This window comes from Aphelocoma coerulescens, chromosome 7, assembly GCF_041296385.1.
Source record: "Aphelocoma coerulescens isolate FSJ_1873_10779 chromosome 7, UR_Acoe_1.0, whole genome shotgun sequence".
NCBI classification, from domain to species: Eukaryota; Metazoa; Chordata; class Aves; order Passeriformes; family Corvidae; genus Aphelocoma; species Aphelocoma coerulescens.
The window spans coordinates 27,767,176-27,785,809 of NC_091021.1; the positions used below are offsets into that span (position 1 = coordinate 27,767,176).

The window sequence follows — 18,634 nt, forward strand, 5'->3', positions numbered from 1 at the left end:
GTCTATGCTGCCTTGTGCTATAGGCTGCTAATATAGCTCAGAAATGCCCATCTGCTGTGTAACAGTGTAAAAAGCTTCCAAAACCAGGCACTATTCTAGTGAGGTCAAAATTTCATGAAATTACATTTGGCCTCATATTTAGGATAATATTCATTTGGGGTTGCATTAAATTCTTGCTCTACAGTAGCATTTTTTTCTGTGAAAACTTTGGGAAACTTCCGTGATTTACTCTGTGAAAAACTGCATGGAGAGACTATTTCCTTTAAGTCATCACTGGGAAAAATCCATTACTACAGAGGTGAAACATGTAATTGTGACAACTAGAATTGAAAGAAAATAACTACAACTGTAGGTATTTTGAACATACTCAATTTTTTGTAGCTATATCGGACATACCCAAATCTGTTGATACAGCATATTTCAAACCCAAAGGTGTCAAAACCATTGTTTTCCAAAATTGTAATAAATCTATATGTCCAGAATATTACATTGCTATAATAATTATTATAGCAACTTTAATTACAGACTGGTCCTTCACAACCAAAATACTCACTACTAGATAAAACATGGCAGTTATTTATACAACAGAAGAGAAGAAAGAAATAAGGTTACTACATCCACCAGAAATGTCTGGACCCTGTATTTTTTAACAGTGTGTGGATATCTGTCTGCACTGTATTCTGGCAAGGAAGCCCTGCCAGAAGAGGCATAGGATGTTGTAGAGGTAGCAAGCTTGGAGCCAGGAAGGAAGGCAATACTTCCTGACACTCGTTAGCAATCTCAGAGGAAGGAGAGCATCCTGCCTAGTCATGCTAATTCAGCTAAAGGGTCCTTACTAACACAGCAAATCCCTTACCCATCCTTGTTGAAGCAGAAGGATATTCAGATTTGGTTAGGAAAAAGAAGGCATGATTTCGGATAATGCTGTGCAAAGCACCCATTAAACTTCACTCTCCTATACTGTGACTTTCTAATTCGCTCAAGGGAGCTGTGAAATGAAGAACCCGAGGACTTACCTGTCTCTGTTTTGTCTCCCTTTATCAAGCACACTTGGTCAGTTTTCGCCTTATTGTGCCATGCCTTGCCTTAAATATTTATGCCATGTTCCATTTAAATTCTCAGCTGAGAACTTTCCTCCTTTCAGCTGCACAACTACTGCACACTAGTCGATAATTTGTGAATTTCAAATATATTTGGAGTGACTAAGTGGCAGAGTTTGAAAAACAATGGTTTGTCCTTATACACAGAACTGCCATATCCCCTAAGCCAAGGTGATTCCTCAGAGTTCAGCCTCTTGCGCCCTATTACTCTTTCACTTCTTGTCTAGCAATTGCCAGTTCCACAGGCAGTTTTTGTAGAATTAATGTTTCAAGAACCCACCACAGTTAATCACATAGTTTATTGTTTTAATTGTTTAGTAGTGGATTTGGTTGTCTTTTTAGACAATTGGTCACAAATGGGAGCTTAAATGGCAGATTTAAAGCTGTCAGCCTCATGAGGCAATTCCACACAAAGTTGTTATTATTAGCAACATTAAATTCCAAAAACCTTGTTAAATAATATAAATTGAACTTGGTACAAACCAGTGTAAATAACAAGTTATACAGACTAGAATACATTAAAAAAAACCCACAAAAAACCAAAACAAACCAAAAAACCCACAACAAAAACCTGAGAAAGAAAAACACACAAAGAAGAAAGGTGATATTAGGCTAAATTCTCAGACTATGTTTCATTATTACTACTGTTACCTTTATCAAGACCTTTCAAGCCAGTTCTGATATTTCTTCCCTTTGAGTTTGTAACTTTGACTGTTATGTTCTCAACTGCCATGTTCTTACCTAACTTTCCCTCTTAAAAGTTTCTTTGTCCACATTATTTCTGGTCAGATTTGAATCAGCAAAGCAGAACATTTCCTGTCCTTGGTAGGATGAACCCACACTGGATATGAGGAGACTGTGTCAATACTAACAGGATGCAGGCCAGGAAACACTGCATTTTATTAACAGGAACTTGAACAAGAGTGGCAAAATTTTGGCAGAATTAGAATGAAATGGTTGTACATGGAACAGAATAAGAGCCGGAACTAAAACATTTTTTATATAACTAAAATAAGGCTGCCAGCAGACTGGTTTGGTAGATTTGGAAAACATCAGGAGCATATGAGAAAAAGGTTCAGATCAAAACCTAGGGTTTGAAAGAGAGCTCTGGCTGCCCAAATAACTGGAGCTGTGTCTTCAGCAGGCTGGAAAAGTATACTTTAGTGAGTTGAGAATACAAATGAGTTATGTCCTGGAGCAATGAGCCACTGAAACTCTCCTGAAAAATGAATAGTCAAAAGTTTGGAATTAACAAAAACGGAGTTAGAATTAATATTGGTCAATAAGAATAAAAACTGACTCAAATTCTCCTGCTGGAACACAAAGCATGCTTCTCAGAGAGCTAAAAGTGCACATGGACCAAAATACAAATAGGAAATAGCTCTGTGGTGTGGGTCCAAAATAGGATCAGGAGTAGCCACAAGTGTGCTGCCTTCTAATGTATTGTAGCTCTGTCTGCTGCTCAGCACTTTCTAATCTGGACTAGCATGTTTTCACACCTCTTCTAGCAGCAACTTTAGAGTCGCTTCATGATCTAAACCTGTGACACAGCAAGACTGATTTTTTTGAAATTTGCTGGATGGAGAAGGAATGTATATCCTAAAAAGCTGACAGATGTTTTCTTGGTCAGCTTTAAAGGTTGGTCTTCCCCTTAATTATGGCTATATACTGAAAGAAGTCTCTAAAGGGATAGGTAAGCATGGTCCTCCATTAGCTGTTCAGAAAAGCACAAAAAGCCTTATTTCTTCTGTAGCCAAAACCTTACATTTAGATTGAGGGAGATGGAAGCCATCTTTTTAGAGAAATAAATTTTACAGCTCTTTTCATTGTTGATTTGTGACCTGGAGATCTGTAAAATCATGCAGTGTCCTCCTTTATGACAGCTGTATTTATAACAACTAATGTGGTAAGGGGGCAGCCCTTTAATAAAAGCTTTTAGAAGGGAGGAAATGAAAGTTGCTGGTGAAATTGATGCTGTAGATGTGGTGACCAAGGACAAAGCATGGCAATCACACCTTGTTTTTACACTTGAGGCTTTTGGGAACTGACAGGAAAGAATATTTTTGATTTATACCCATTTCTGAGAAGCAGACCTGATAATTATCAGTTCACAATTCACCTGTGTCATGCAAAGGCTATGTCAAAAGCCAACAGTTAAACTACATGTCAGAAGGAACTTGTGTGCAGAGTCACCCCATGAGGACAGCTTTAAACCAAGCTGGAAAATTCTGGGGATGAGACAGAGTGTATCCCACACTGTCATCAAGCTGTTGAATACATCTCATTTGCTTTTAACCAGAAGAGACTCCTGTATTTGAGGTCTCTTAAGGCCCTCTGGAATCATATTACAATGATTCCTAACCTTTAATGCAGATAATCATTCTTCTAACACAGGTAAAAGTCCTAACTGAATCTTTTACTTCTATTTGCAAAATAGTTCCCCACGATAAGTTTGTTTTTTTTTTCATGCTGAAATCTTCACCTGCTTCTACTTTTTAATTGCCTTGTTTTCATGTCAAGAACTAAGAAATGAAACTTCCATCAGATACATAGAACCTTAATGGCAGAAAAGCTAGCTATAGGTTAGTGAAACTGAAAACTTTTGTAAAATCACAGCTGTCTCTGGGCAAGAAATTGTAAGAATTGTAAAGATGAACTCAATTTTAGTAAAGTAGTAAAGATGAGTCCTGAAGTTTAAGGAAATTTTAATTCTGCAAGCAGAATAGTGCTGCAACTCTTTCTGGCATGATTCAGACTGTATTTAGAATTGGTAGCTTAGACCCATCTCAATTAATATACAACAAAATAAGAAAGTGCAAATCAGTAAGTGGAAAAGGAATTGAGTTTTACCATCTTTTCCTGAATTTAAAGTTTCCCAAATTATCCCCAAAAAACCCTTGGAGAGGTATAAGAAAAGCCACAAGGAAACCGTTTCTGAGCTAAGAAGTCAAAGAAGCCCAGCAGATCCAAACAAAGGATTCTTTACATGCTAAAAAGAGGGATTCAGCAGGTGGTCACATTGCTTAGGCTCTGTGAAAGGAAACTGAAAAGACAGAACTACATCAAGCTGAATCCAGCATGGACGTGACATGACTGCTGCATTCTGCATCTGACATAATGGATATCTGCAGCCACAATGGCCAAATCCATGGCACTCTTGCTTTCCAAAGAGCATTAAGGACTGCTCCTTTTTTTGGATGGAACTGAAGGAAGATTCCACATTAATTTCGATGCATTGTGCACTGCTTCCAGAAAACGGAAAAATAATATTATGGGCCACCTCTCCATTATGTGACCATTCTCTAGTGATTAAATCTGTATCAATTGACATTAGGCATTTTGTAGATGTTTTCACAGACAGGAATTGGTACGGAAGAAAAAAGGCAGGGGAAATGCAGGCCTTGTATGTCTTATGACCTGGTTATAATTCCATTTAAAATGTTAGTGAAGTATTGCATAGAAAATGGAAAGCCTAAAAAAATTGCAAGAGTTATGAAGGGAATAACTGTAGTTATGTGAGCCAGATCAAACCAATTCATTTTCTGCTACTGAAAATCTGATCAGGAAAGATAGGCTAAAGGTCTGTTGCTGCCCTTCAAGAAATCCAGCTTTAAGATGAAATTCATGCCTGAGTGCAGCGAAGCAATTTCGAAAAGTCAAAGTTTGATTTATTGTTCTCTGAAAGGCTGGGTAAAGCTTCTTACTAAAGATCTCAAAGTTACACAAAGGTGTTTTGTATGATTAAAGGCAATCATAGTTCTCAAGGACTTTCAGAAGATGTACACCTAGGTTTATTTCTTACTGTAAATTTTAGGTTTTCCTTCTGAATAGATGGAACTTCTTGCATTAATTTGTTCAACATTTGCATTACAGACACTGATTCAGCAGTAGTACAGGTGCAGATTTGCAGTATATGATATACACAGATTCTGCTCTCATCCATTAAAATGTCAAAACAAGAAAACAAGATTTGAGAAAGCCAAGATATGACACTGTTCAATAAACTGTAGTTTATCAAAAAATGTCCAAAGAAGCCATTCTTTGGCCATTCTGTTATAGGCAAATCTGTAACACAGCTTGCAAGGTCTTAAAACATGATCCTGCAATGGAAGGGAAAAGCCAGACAAAATTAAAGCAAACATTCACTGTTTCTCAGTAACCAACTTCTTTTAGGCTGCAAATGTTAGATGAATTTGGGATTTCAATTATTTATTTTGAGGAGATTAGCCTAGGTAGAAGAGTGAGTGGATTTGTTTGTGACTGCATAATGCAGTTCTCTAGTGCTACAAATCCAGTGGAGTTTCAATGAATTTTGGGGACAAGAAGAATTTCTGACTCTTAAACACTATTTTAGGTGTGCAAAATCACAACAGCTTCAACATTTAAATTATAAATACATATATACCCACATAGATATACATCTCTCTCTCCCCTCATAGGTTCTTTTCTCCTTATATTTCCTCGTTGCTTGCCCTCATTACCCACAGTCTCAGAAGTCTCAACTCAGAACTTCCTGGCTCTTGGCAGTTTAGTCTTCATTTTACTGCAGTGCTCCTGTTTTAATTTTTATAGTATTCCAGAAATACACCATAATGAAATAACAAAACTTGAGGATTGAAGAGAAGCTTATGCCGTGGTTGTGAACTGTCTGAGAGAGTCCTGTACTTCTATTTTGGCCAAGGTACATTACTTTTGTAGACTGAGGACCCCACAAATCTGTACAGCTCCTCCCAAGCTTTTCCAAAGGAATAGGAAATTTACTGTCAATTGCATCAGAAGACAGAATGAAGTGGGTTTTTTTTTTATTTACAATGTGTTTATTAATGAGTTAGCAGATTGAATATTGATTAAACCTATTAATATATTGGATCACAATTTGCTACTAGTGACATAATTAACTTCTAGCAAATAGTCTTTTCTAAAAAGTTAATCTCTGACTCTTCTGACAGATCCTACGTATGTGTTACTGTTCACTGAAAAGATAAAAAACAATGCAAAAGCCCAAATGTTACGGGGTACAATGCATGCTTATTTTGAAATTACTTTCCTTAATCCTCTAATGTAAAGCATATTGTACTCTTATCGCTTTAACATGGAAAAAAGGAGGGGCTCTTTGAAGACTGTATTAGGCTATCAACCACAAGTAACATGTCTTTTCTAGAAAAGAATGCTGTGTAAACTAACACATGAACACTCAGCTCAGTAGTGAAAATTTCTCAAATGCAGCAATATTATCATATGACTATTATGTCCTTAACAAGCTCTATAACTGAGGATAATATAATGTCATAACAATATGATACTTACATTAAGTATTCATAGGCACACAAACTTCCTCGTAAACTTCACTGGTGGAATGAGTTCCTACAGGTTTCCTACAATACCCAGCTTACTCACTTTTTTAAGGCTTTCACCTCTGTATTTAAATACAGGACCTAACAAACAGTGAAGTGTTATATCATGTAAATTTAGGGAGTAGTATCTGTAGCAAAGTGCAGCTGAAGAGGAATTTTTGTAGACAAAATTTGTAGCCACTTGTTTCACCATCCAAACCACTTCATACAGAACTTCCAGAAGAGATTTTCCATTCAAGTTCCCATTTAGACCTTCTTTAATTAGACGTTTCCCAGAACAATAGTGCAAAGTTATGTTGTAGGTACAAAAAAAAGTCTGATTTTTTTTTAGCTGAGTCATGCCAGAGTTTATTCTAGAAGGAGTGCCATTCATGAATAGGTAAAATACTGTAGTAACAAAAACTCTGTTACAAAGTTCAGTTGCCAAGATCTCTCTGCTAAATTGTTAGGTGCTTTAGAAAAAAAAAAAAATTCTATTGCCACCTAAACAGTGAAGGGGCATCAAAGCTCCCAAACATTTGCAAAAGATGTTGTGGTTGAACACGGAAAAAGGAAAACTGCTCTGATGGCAATAAAGATAGCAGACTAAAAATGAAGGGCTTTCATAGTCAGAATATGTCTACATTAAAAAATTATCTGGTTTAATTTTCAGAAGGACATTTTAACCTCATTCTAATTTATATCAACTTAATTAGAGATTGTAGGCAGAAGTAGGTACTTAAAAATATTATAATTTTAATTGCAAAATATTTTTATTTCTGAAGTATTGCTCCTACACTGCTAGAATGCTGGCTGCTATAAAAGCCAGTAATTTTTATTATTAATCTAATATATTTCTCAATAATTTAATCTGGAAAATTTTATTTAAAAATAAGGGGTACAAGATCTGTTAGCATGATTTTGTTTTCAAGTGTGCTCACATGACCTTCCAACAGCATCTATTCAACAAGGTAGCACTGTTCAGCTCAGGGAGGTAAATCCTCAACAGTGTTACTGCTTATCATTCTGAAAAAAAATTCCTGCCTTATCTATTTTTGTAATAATTCACATTTTTACCAAACTGGCTTCAGTGTGACCTGTAAGACACTAAGGCACACTTTCTATTCTACATTTAACTGGTAAAGCTTTACTTAATGTATCTGTTTCAGCAGTACACTTCAGGAAACATGGGCCAGCTGGAGGGAGTCCAAAAGGGAAGGAGAGTGATTGGCAATTGGGAAACATGACCTACAAAAAACAACTGCAAAACCAGGTGTTATTTGAAGCAGGAAAAGAACTCCAAAGAGTGAAAAAATAATGATTTTTGAATATTTATCATATGAATGCAAAAAAAGGGAAAAAAATATGGCTATGTCCAGTATGCAACTAATTATTATGCTTAATCTGCAGAAAGTGACATTTAAGGTAAATGTTGTTGGCTTTTTTCTTATGATAAAGTAGTCCAGTATTTTAAACAAACTGCTATGATAATACCACAATCTTAGCTACATTTTTTAAAATTGCATGCCAAAAATTATGCCTGTGTAACTGATCTTGGCTTTGGGCCATGGAATGACCTCTTCTAACTCTTTGTAGACCCTTTATTTTCTTTTGATTCTTGACTATCAAGTTATTTACAATAAACTTAGCTCCTTCTGTAAAAGTTCCAAGATCAGGCCCTAAATCTGTCATGGTGTTGATAATCATGACGATCAGAAGTGTAACACTTGTAAAACTGGAATGTGAAATCCCTTACCTCACAAAATGTCAGTGAGAATCTCCTTAAAAATGACCTTGTGATACGATCCTGACAAATCCCAGCTGTATCTGAAATGGAAAGGTTATTTGACAGTGAACTTTATTTTAGTGTGGTGACTTCCGGCTGTTTGTAACAAAAATAAAGTGAATGGTACAGTCAAAACACCATAATGTCCTACAAGACCAAAACCAGAGTCGTATTTCATTTACTATTGCTTGTTTCAGATATATTTTAGTTTATTGCTGTATGGCTTTTGAATGCTGAACTTCATAAATCATGGTAAGGTCAGCTGCATTCTCTTAAGTATATAAATAATCTGTAAAATGTACTTCTTGTTAGGCTAACCTTGCCCAAAGAGAAAATCATCTTTGACTACATTATTTTTAATTTAGAACAAACTCTGAGTGCACACTATGTATATGTACCTCTTCTTACAAGTTATCTGAGCCTAGACTAACTCTGGCCACTCAACTCTGCACATACAAAAAACTATCACAGCATTCTAGATAATACAATAGAATTGGGGGTTTTTCTGTTTCCCCAAGCATTCTTCTATTTCCCCAAGCTTTCTTCTGTTCTTCCCAATCTTACACTAGCATTCATTTGGATTGAAAATTGGTTTTTAAAAGTAGGATAAAAAAAGTTAGAGTGGCTTTGGATTGATTAAGTTAATAAAAATTTATGGATCTGGTCACCTTCACTGAACCCTTGCTTTGTGCTGCACAGGTGCTATAAGGGACTGGCCAAGTGTAACTAAGAATTCCTTCAGAGGGACAAAACCTCCCTGCTGCTTTAGCCTGTTCTTATGCTACTGGCACAGCCACAGTGCAGGAGATGAGGCAGGACCACTACTTTTTCTCCAGTGACCCTAATCTCTTTGTGGTTATCACTGGCAGCAGTTCCTGTCTCAGTCTTTGTAAACTGAGACTGGGGTAAAAGCTGTGAATCAAGTCCTGCCATAGTCCCTCAACAGCATTCAGATGTCAGCATTCTCTGCTTCAGATTTCTTGTATTTTTCAAGATTGCAAATTACATCACTAAATCTGCAGCCTGACTTCTTAGGTAGCACTGATTCCCTTCCAGTGTGAACACTATCAAAGAAGAACCAGGTGTGCAAATGGTGGGAAAAGAGCTAAGTATCTGGGATTTACATCTTTCCCATCACCAGTTTCTGGAACTCACTTCAGCTAATTTCTATTTAGAACTGCTCAGAAGGGAAGCATGAGTTCTAATCTTTGCAAAGAAAAAATATTTACTGTTCAGTCGTCCCACCACACTTACTGTTTATGACTCTGGCAGTGACACACAGTGCCCTGTTACATTCTTAGAGGGTTAGAAACTAAAGATCTGCATGAAAAATACTGTTCCCATCTCCAGGAATTTGCAGTTTAAAACATATTATGGCAGGATAAAGCAACAGCTGGAGACAAATTTTTCCATCTCTACTGCAATTTTACTTGTTTGGAAAGTGAAAGCACATAGAATAAAATAAATGCAATATAAATGACAATGAAAAGGAATTTTCTCCCCTAAATTGTTCTATAGAATTTTTCTTCCTAAAGTACTGAAGCAAAAAATATATCTGTAACCATGGAGATTATACTAGGCAACATGCATAATAATTCAAAATGTGGCATCACACAAATGTTCTTTGTCATGAGTGGATTACTACAAAGAAGGAGATTTCCCTTAAACAATTTTCAGAAGCAGGGTAGATGTAGTTTATTTCTTGACCCTCTTTTCTGCAAGGGGAAAGGGGAAGTATCAGCACTGTGATATGTGCAGGAGAGTTGTATTGTGTTCAGTTTGAAAAGACTCAGCTTCCCAGGTACTTGGTAGTTTTTAATCATAGACACAATTTGCTGAAAATGTTTATCTTCTGTGAATTGTCACATCAGAGCAATGAATCCACCACACTGCCTGAGTGGCATGAAAGATGGCTGTGGCAACACAGTTACAGGATAAATAGTAAATAGTTCAGTTCTAATTAATTTTTGCTTGGGTCTTCTTGGGTTTGTACATTTGTTTTTAGAACTACAAACAAATGTACAAAATCTATATTAAAAACCATTCCTGTTTAATCCTAGAAATACCACGAATTGGCTAATTTAATTGTTACCTATAAAACAGGATTCCTTCTCGTTTGGCAACATTTTTTTCTCTGTTTATTCTTTCTCTGTGTGGATGGCATCAAATAGCAAATAGCTCTCAGTCTGCCAGCTTCTAGTGCAGGATGAATATTGATGCAGTTCTGATACAATCTATAAGGCAGAGGGAAAGAATTGCTGCAATCAGGACCTTTCATAATACCTTAATTTCATAATTTCACTTTTCCTCCTAAGGAGTTAACTAAAATCTGGTGGTTTGCAGTTTGAGTTAGGAAGAGAAAATGATGATGATGCAAGGATGATGTAAATCCTGTTTACTTACAAAAAACATAGAAAATGTTGTTTCCTTGAAAAGAGGAAAAATTCAGAAGATACTTCCTTTTTATGCAGTCCTGAAGTACTCAGCTGTTTCTCAGAGCCACACAACTACTTCTTTTTTCTGCCTCTGCAACTTCTTTTTTCTAGTCCCTGGCATTTTTTCCCAACCCTGAAATTACAGATTTTAGTAAATCTCTTTCAAATTCCTCCTCCATGTTATTTAGCTTTGGCAATAGGCCATTGTTTCACCTATCACTTTTTTAAGGATGAATTTTTTTTTTTTTTTGCATTTATTTTAAGTGACAGGCCTTTTTTATGCTCTCCAACTTGAAAATGCAATTTCATGCAGACATCCGCAGATAGAGCTAGAATGCAATTAATTCTTTCCCTTTCTCTTCTGCAGGAGGCCACATAGAAGCCCGGTGTGAAAGCAGGAATTCATATAGTTACTTAATGTATTACTTCTGTCCCACAGGAGCTGAACCCCCGGAGATCAGTGGTAATCATAATTTCCATCGTTTCCCAAAGTGGGTGTTATCATGCAAAGCATGTTTTTCTCGAAGGAATAATTTTACCCAACATAGTCACTCTTAAATTTAGTATGTGGAATTCAAATAGGTCAACATTGAAACCTAGAAAAATTAAGCAAATTAAAGCAATGAGAAAATGTATGTTTTCTTTTGTAACTGGCAAGATAGCTGTGCCTGACCGTGTGATTAGTAACACTAGAAATGGCCAGAGAGAATTTGGTTTTGGGAACTGATAAAGACTTGAAGAAATAATCACAGTAAATACAGCAATAGCTATTATTTTCTTTTCCTGAGCAGTGAAAACTGCTCTGTGCTGCACACACGTGACAGTATTGCAACTCAATGCTCTAATAAAGCACTCAGCACTCCCAACCCTTATAAGTCAAATCAGGGACACTTTCATTCCTTTGCATTCTGACTTCAGACCTAATTTCTGCATCCATTGGTAGAATTTGCACTAAAATATGTGATGTATTTAAGACAGAGCCCTTCCTAACTTCTTTTCTTCCCCCTGCACTCAGCACTGGTTAGGCCACACCTCAAATCCTGTGTCCCCTTGTCCGCAGTTCAGGGAGGACATTGAGGTGCTGGAGTGAACCCAGAGAAGGGCAACAAGACCGGTGAAGGGTCTGGGGCACAGGTCTGATGAGGAGCGGCTGTGGGAGCTGGGGGTGTTTAGCCTGGAGAAAAGGAGGCTCGGGGGAGACCTTAGCACTCCCTGTAATTCCCTGAAAGGAGGGTGTAGCCAGGTGTGGGTCGGCCTCTTCTCCCAGGCAGCCAGCGACAGGATGAGGAGGACAAAGCCTCAAGTGCGCCAGGTGAGGTTTGGGTGGGACATCAGGAGGAGATTCTTTACAGAAAGGGTGATCAGACGCTGGAATGGGCTGCCCAGGGAGGCGGTGAACCCACCGTCTCTGGAGGTGTTTAAGGAGAGACCGAACGTGGTACTCAGTGCCGTGGTCTAATTGACATCGTGGTGTTTAGTCATAGACTGGACTCGATACTCTCAGAGGTCTTTTCCAACCTACATGATTCTGTGATTCTTTTGGGTCAAACCAAGCCTGCGGGACTCTCCACAGAGCCCGGGGTCACAGCCGGAGGCGGCAACGGGGCGAGCAGCCTCTCCCTGCGGCGCTCGGCCGCTGCGTTCCCGAGACCGGCCCCTCACGCCGGGGGGCTCAGCCACTCACACGGCGGGACCCGCCCCTCACGGCCCTCCCGCCGGCCCCGCCCCGCCCCAATCTGATTGGTCCGTGAGCGCCACGTGACCGGCGGGCGGGCGCGCGCTCGAGGGGAGCCGGGCCCGGCGGGAGCGGCGCCGGCGAGGGCGGAAGTGCGCGGCGGGGGCGCGCGGGCGGCGGCGGTGCCCCCTCAATGAGAGCCGGGGCGCGGCGGGGCCGGGGGGCACAGCCGAGACGGGAGCCGGGCTGGAGCCGCCGCACGGAGCCGGGCCTTAGCCCCCAGGTGAGAGCAAGCAGCCGCCCTGGGATCTCCTCACCCCAGCCTCGGGCTTGTGGGGGGCTCGGCCGTCCCGGCCCCGCGCCCTCGGTGAGGGCAGGCGGGAGTCTCCGGGTCCTGGCCGCAGCCTGGGGATGTGGCTGAGCCCCCCCGGTCCCCGTGCTCTGCGGAGAGGGAGGGAAGGAAGGTGTCACCGGGGGTGCGGGGCAGCCCCTCCCTCCCGGGTGCGTGGGGCGAGGAGAGCCTGGCGGCTTCTGCCCGGGGGTTCCTCGGCCGTGGGAGAGCACCGGGAGTGGGCGAGGGGAGAGCGGGGGCAGCCGGTGACCGTCGGGCCTGCGCGGGAGCCGCAGTGGGAGGCGAGAGGCCCCGCTCGTGGATTCGACCGCTCCTGCGGCTCCCAGTGGCGCTGGGCTGAGGTGGAGCCGGGGACCGCTGTGGCTCCTGTCTACAAGTGGGACCTGGGGGAGGGAAAGGGCGAGGAGGAGCTGGCCTTGAGCATTCCTCTGGCGGATTCCTCCCGTACAGGCTGCGCTGCCGTCGCTTGGTGCCCTCGGATAAGCGATAACGTTTCGTCTGTGCGAGATAAACAGAGGGTTTGGGATGCTGTCGGTTTCAGCTGAGCCAGAAGTTCCTGGGGGATCTTGTTTTATCTGGGTAGAGAGAGAACTCTCTGTGCCTACCTTTATCCTCCCTGCAGCCTTACTGATGGAGGTGTTGTAGAAAGAGAAGGGTGGTGCCTGAGCGTGACCTTACCTGGAGAAGGGTAGGGAGAGAGGTGAGGCAAAGCAGCCCAGTCATGTTTCCTGAACAGCTGGTGGAGGCCTGTTGAATCGATTCTGTTCTGAGAACAGGAGACTTAGCCTTGACTGTGTCTGGGTATTTTCATGGTGGGAGCAAGGAGACTGCACCTGCACAAGGAGCAACCTTGTCATTTTCAAAGCTAAAGTGCACAGGCTGAGTAGTTTTGGGTTTTGCCTTTTTTTTTTTTTTTTTGTTAACTGTTCTAACATTACTTCTCTAGTTCCAAGATCCTTGTTTCCCTTCTGCGGGACAGGGAAGTGTTTGTCTTTTCTCATCCTCAGAGGTACATGATTTTCAGAAAAAACTGTCTTTTTTTTTTTTTAATGTCTTAAACACTCCCTGTCCAATTAAAGTTGTCAAAGTGAGAGTAGGAACTAACAACTGGGAATCAGACTTGTGGTTCTTGGAAGTGATTTGCTTGAAGGCTGAAAATAATTTGATTACAGAGAATTTATTAGCAACAGCTCAATCCTACTTGACAATAGCATCTTTGCACTTATTCATGTATAGCAGACTTGCTAGAATAATTTTAACTACTTGGATATTTGCTTATGATCAGATGATGCTAACTTACCATGCTGAAATATTTTGCATTTTTTTTCTCTAATAAATACTTCATTTAGGACTAGAATAACCTTCAGACTAGTCCTGTAAACAAGTTTCCTGTGTTAGACTTTTAGGAGTAAATTGTTTATTTTCACTTCTTTTGGAGTAAGCCAACTTGATTCTGTTTTGCATGCCTGGAAGAAAGTGAAGCTGACCTATTTTTGCTAGTGTTATGTATATACTGCAGAGGAATTTCTAGTCTAAAGATTTAGCTGGAATGCTTTACAAAAGCTCTTAACTGAAAGCTTAATTTGACCGCACAATATCCTTTCTTGGCCATCCTTTAAAACTCTCAAACTTGTCTCTAACTGTCAGTGCAGTGGTACTGGAAATCTGTGTAGAAGAGCAGTTGAGGCATTTTGATCAAATCAAGTCAGTAATGATGGGACACTGCCTGGACAACTTAGATGTATACACTGAAATCCTGGATGGCTTATAGTTTCTGTGATCTAATGCCTCATTTGGGCTCTTAAGTTTTTTCAGCTGCTTAATTGATTGAGCACCTACTGTTATTTGACCAAATGCTGGATAAAATTACTTGCTTCTCTAGGAAGTGTTGGGTCCGAGCTTCACATGGAACAAAACTGTCCTGTGAACAGAGCAGAAGTGGCCATGTGAAACAGCAGAACAATCCCTAGCATCACGATTTGGGAATCTGGTTCATAGTTTGTTCTTGTCCTGTAAACCTGTTCACTTTCCATGCAGTGGATAATTGCACGTTAACTCAATCATTTCTTACTGACTAGATTCAAGCTCCATGTGACTGATTAAATGAATTGCTTTCTATTACACAACGAATTCATGTGAATTAATAGCCTCTCTGAGCTGGGGTACTGAAGGAGCCTGTTTCTCGTGACAGCTGTGCAGGCCCTAAGCACTCATGGGAGTGCAAGTGCACAGTGGTATCAAGACAAACAGTGCCTGAGGTCAGTAGGTGTCTTGTGGCTGTTGCTGTAGCAAGCAGCTCTGGATGGGAGTAGTGGTCTCTGGGGGTTTGAGTGAAAGGCACTTGCTGGGGAGACACAGAGTAGATAAATGTAGGGTGCTTGCTGCTTTTCACTCCCTGTGTGCCTGACTTCAAGTGACTTTACATGACTGATTTAGGAGGGGTGCTGATCCTAATTATCAGCCAGGTTAGATGGCAATTTATATTCTCAAACTTACGCTGTCTTGAGTTGGAAGTTTATCTTGCTGATAAAAAACTGCAGTTCTTTAGGCTTTCTTCATCCACCTTCCAGCCCCATGTCTCTGCTAACTGTTCTGCATCACTGTCAAGTAGTGGTGATAAGGTTCCATTGCTTGTTGTCTGCTATTGCTTGGAGCAGCAAGGTCAGCAGTCTTGGCTGTTTCACTCTCCTAGTGCTAACAGTCAATTTTGTGGCTTTTGTTGTATGATACAGTTGATGCTTGCCTCTTGATAAGAGGCTAAAGAACATGTATTTAAAAAGTCCTTGTTAATAGCTGTTAAGGAGCAATAATTTTGTTGGTAGCTCTTTTAGCCCATTAAACAGGACTAACCAACTTTCCTTCATGCTTGCCCCAGAAATATCAAGTTGTCTTGTCATTTAAGCAGGATAAGTCTGTATAACTCATGCTTTATCTCTTCATGTTCTTCCAAATGCTGCTTTAATAGTAATATTAGAGGATCTGTTTTGTCTCTTGTGCTTGAGATGTGCAAATGTGTTTTTCAGGACCTGTCAAAACGAAAGTCATGGAGTTGTGTAATGTGAGAATGTTTTTTAGGCGATGTGTAAGTAGCTACTTGAATCTTTATGGTAACAAAGTGCTTGCTTAGAACTTCAACTGTTTTCTATGGAACCTTGAGCCCATAGCCTTCCTTGCTGAAGTTGTTGACAAAGGAATAATGGTTGATTACATGAGTATGAGACTTAATGGAAATGCAGTCCTGACTAGGAATCTTTGCTGGATCACAAGTCAAAGACCAAAAAAATCAGTTCTGGGATTATAAGCATTTGTTAAAGTCTTAATCCTGTCAGCTGTTACTTTGTGATTTAGTGTTGCTGTCAGTTGAAGCTTAGTGCTTAGTGTGAAATGTTTTAGGCCACTAATAATGCAGTGAAACTGGAGTTTTTAATATATTCTTCTTAAATTTGGAATGTGTCAAAACTAATCTGAAGTCAAAGCATAGAACTGAAAAGCTGAGAACATGCGGAGTTAAGCAGATGCTGTGATTTCTCTGGTTTCTAGCTCTTTTGGTATATATTTTTACCTGTAGTGAAAGATTATTCTTCTGAAGAGTACTGGAGACCTAGACTTAGCCCCTATTTTGGGCATGGTAGGTGGACATATTAAAGAATGTTTCCAATTTAGATTTAATGTGGATGACCTTTTTTTTTTTTTTCCAAGCTGCTGGTTTGAGTCACAGGTTTAACAGGGAAAAGAATCCCACTTTATAGACAAGAATATTATAGAGTACTACATTACAGGATTATACTTAACTTGACAAAGCACTTTAAAAGATTATTTGTAGGAGCTACCTGAACTCTGGACTTCATGCTGCAGAGCACAAACTAAAGTGGCTTTTTTTTTTAAAGTAGGTGTTTTATAAGGTTAGTGCTATCCTGCTCCAGAGGATGCTGTCTTGGGCACCACTCTAAAACAGACATTTAACAAGTGAAGTAGTTTTAGATCAAGTTGCATGTCAGTTGCCTCAACTTTCCAGAAAAGAGCTGGTTTTGCTAATTGGGGAAGCTGCTCCCTGATTAAAATTAATTAATTGTAAAGTATATAGTAATCTGTGATACAGCCTTTCCACTAAACTGCTGCTGCAGTAAGAAGCTCTTCTCCTTGATGGTACTCTTCTGCTATTTAGTGTTCTTGGCTTACTGTGAGATGTCATTTTGGGTAGGTAAGGAATTCTCATTAGTGTACTCACCAAGAAGTATCACTGACTGACTTTTATGGCAGCTTTCTGCTTTTATCTACCATGTCATAAAATAGACTAGCCAAGAAATTTAAGGAAATGATGTTTCAAAAGACAGCAACAGTTTCAAGCACACATTCCTATCTCTCTTTCCACTTTATTGTGTTTCAAAACACAGTTTAGGAATCAATTTAATTTTTTAAACAATTCTGCAGGCATTGGAAATTTACTTTTGTCTTATGAAGCAAACTAAATTTGAAGTAGGCTTTATTGGTTGAATCTGTTCTGAAGTTTTAATGGAAGGAAACTAATTAAAAAAATATTAGGCAGACCAATTGGTGGTGATACTGTGCATCTTTATTTAGCTTGTAAAACAGGGATCAAGCAGTGTTCTTGTCCAGTTCCTTTCCCTAAGTATTCACAACTATCTTCTAATATCATCTAGTATAACAGGGGCAATAGCAGATCATGAACCTGTTACACTCTAGTAAATAAGTGTTAGATAAGGTTTTTAATTAGGTGTTAGTCATGATGGATTGGATTTAAGTGTTCTAGCTCTGCTGTACTACTTGTGCAAGTTGAAAAATGGGCTTTCCCACAGATAAGGCTTGTAGCAACTGCATTGCTGGGCACAGACGACTTAGAGTTGCTGAGGCTAGACACTTGTGGAGACTGTCTAGTCCAGTCCTCCTGCTGACTGTGCTACTCCTGATCCATAAACTGGCTCATTATCATCTCTAGATAGAGCTTTGTCTGCTCCAGCTTTTCTCATGGGAAAGACAACTCTCCTGCCATGCCGGTCTGTCCTAAAGAGCCTGTAGCCATCCACAGCAGCACTCTAACCATGAGAGCTATCCAAGCTCATCTCTGTGATTTCAGTGAGGTTGTAACCCCTGTAGCTACACACAGACCCCCAACGTCTCCATCTCGTTGCCTGTGCTGCATGCATTAGTGTATGGAAGCACCCTGTTGTGCTGATTTCCCAGGAAAGGCATGAAAGCTGTGAGATAAGCTCCTAGGTATCAGAATAATAGTTTTTTTATTCTGGTAAAGTGCTCTGTGAAGATAGGAGATGTCTCCAGGAGCACACAAGAATAAATGCGCCGTTTATATTCTGCACTGGTTCTGTATGTTCATGTGACCTGTCATTTGCTAGGTCATAAAGGGAAGTGTTCTGAACTAAATGTGTCCTAATTCTCTGTGTTGAAGTCAAGTGGTTCTGAGTTAATAGTCTTCCACCTAAACCCAGAGTTACCAAGCGTGCTATACTGTGCCACTCTTCATCCTACAGCACCCTGGAGGCTGTGTTGGAGAGCACACATTTGGCTGTAAGTGTTTTATAGTGGTGGGCAGAGCATTCTCAATCAGGGAGACCAAGGATAAGACTTCTCCCATAAGTAAAGTTCTCCACAGCTTTTTAGTATTCTTAAGTCTAGGGATACTGAAATTTCATAAGACGCCCATACTGGTGTAATAATCCAGTTCCCATTTGAAGATAGAAATACTGCTTTTGGCTTTGGTATGAAGTATATGAATACAGTCGTCTGGAAAACTGTCTGTTATTGAAAACATATGCTCCTAGTCCAGTGGAAAGGCAGCTTCTTGCATGTGCAGTTCACTCTACCTGATTGGGGGAACTGGAGTAAAGAAATCTATTTAAAGGTGACTTAGCACAGCATCTAAATTATGGGTACTAAATGTCACCATTGTTTCTTTGTGTGATGTAATGTAAATGCA

General features: G+C 40.0%; 1 protein-coding gene across 2 annotated transcripts in view; it reads left to right on the top strand.

Annotated features, from left to right (window-relative positions):
- Positions 1–18,634, top strand: part of RALB (RAS like proto-oncogene B) — a 49,073-nt gene that overhangs the window by 9,149 nt on the left and 21,290 nt on the right. The window contains exon 1 of one of the 2 annotated variants that reach the window (XM_069021026.1): positions 12,439–12,612. The exons of the other annotated variant lie outside the window; for it this stretch is intronic. The gene's annotated coding sequence lies outside the window, so the exon portion shown is untranslated. Of the gene's footprint in view, positions 1–12,438; positions 12,613–18,634 lie in introns of those variants that run through there. 2 annotated transcript variants of the gene reach the window in all.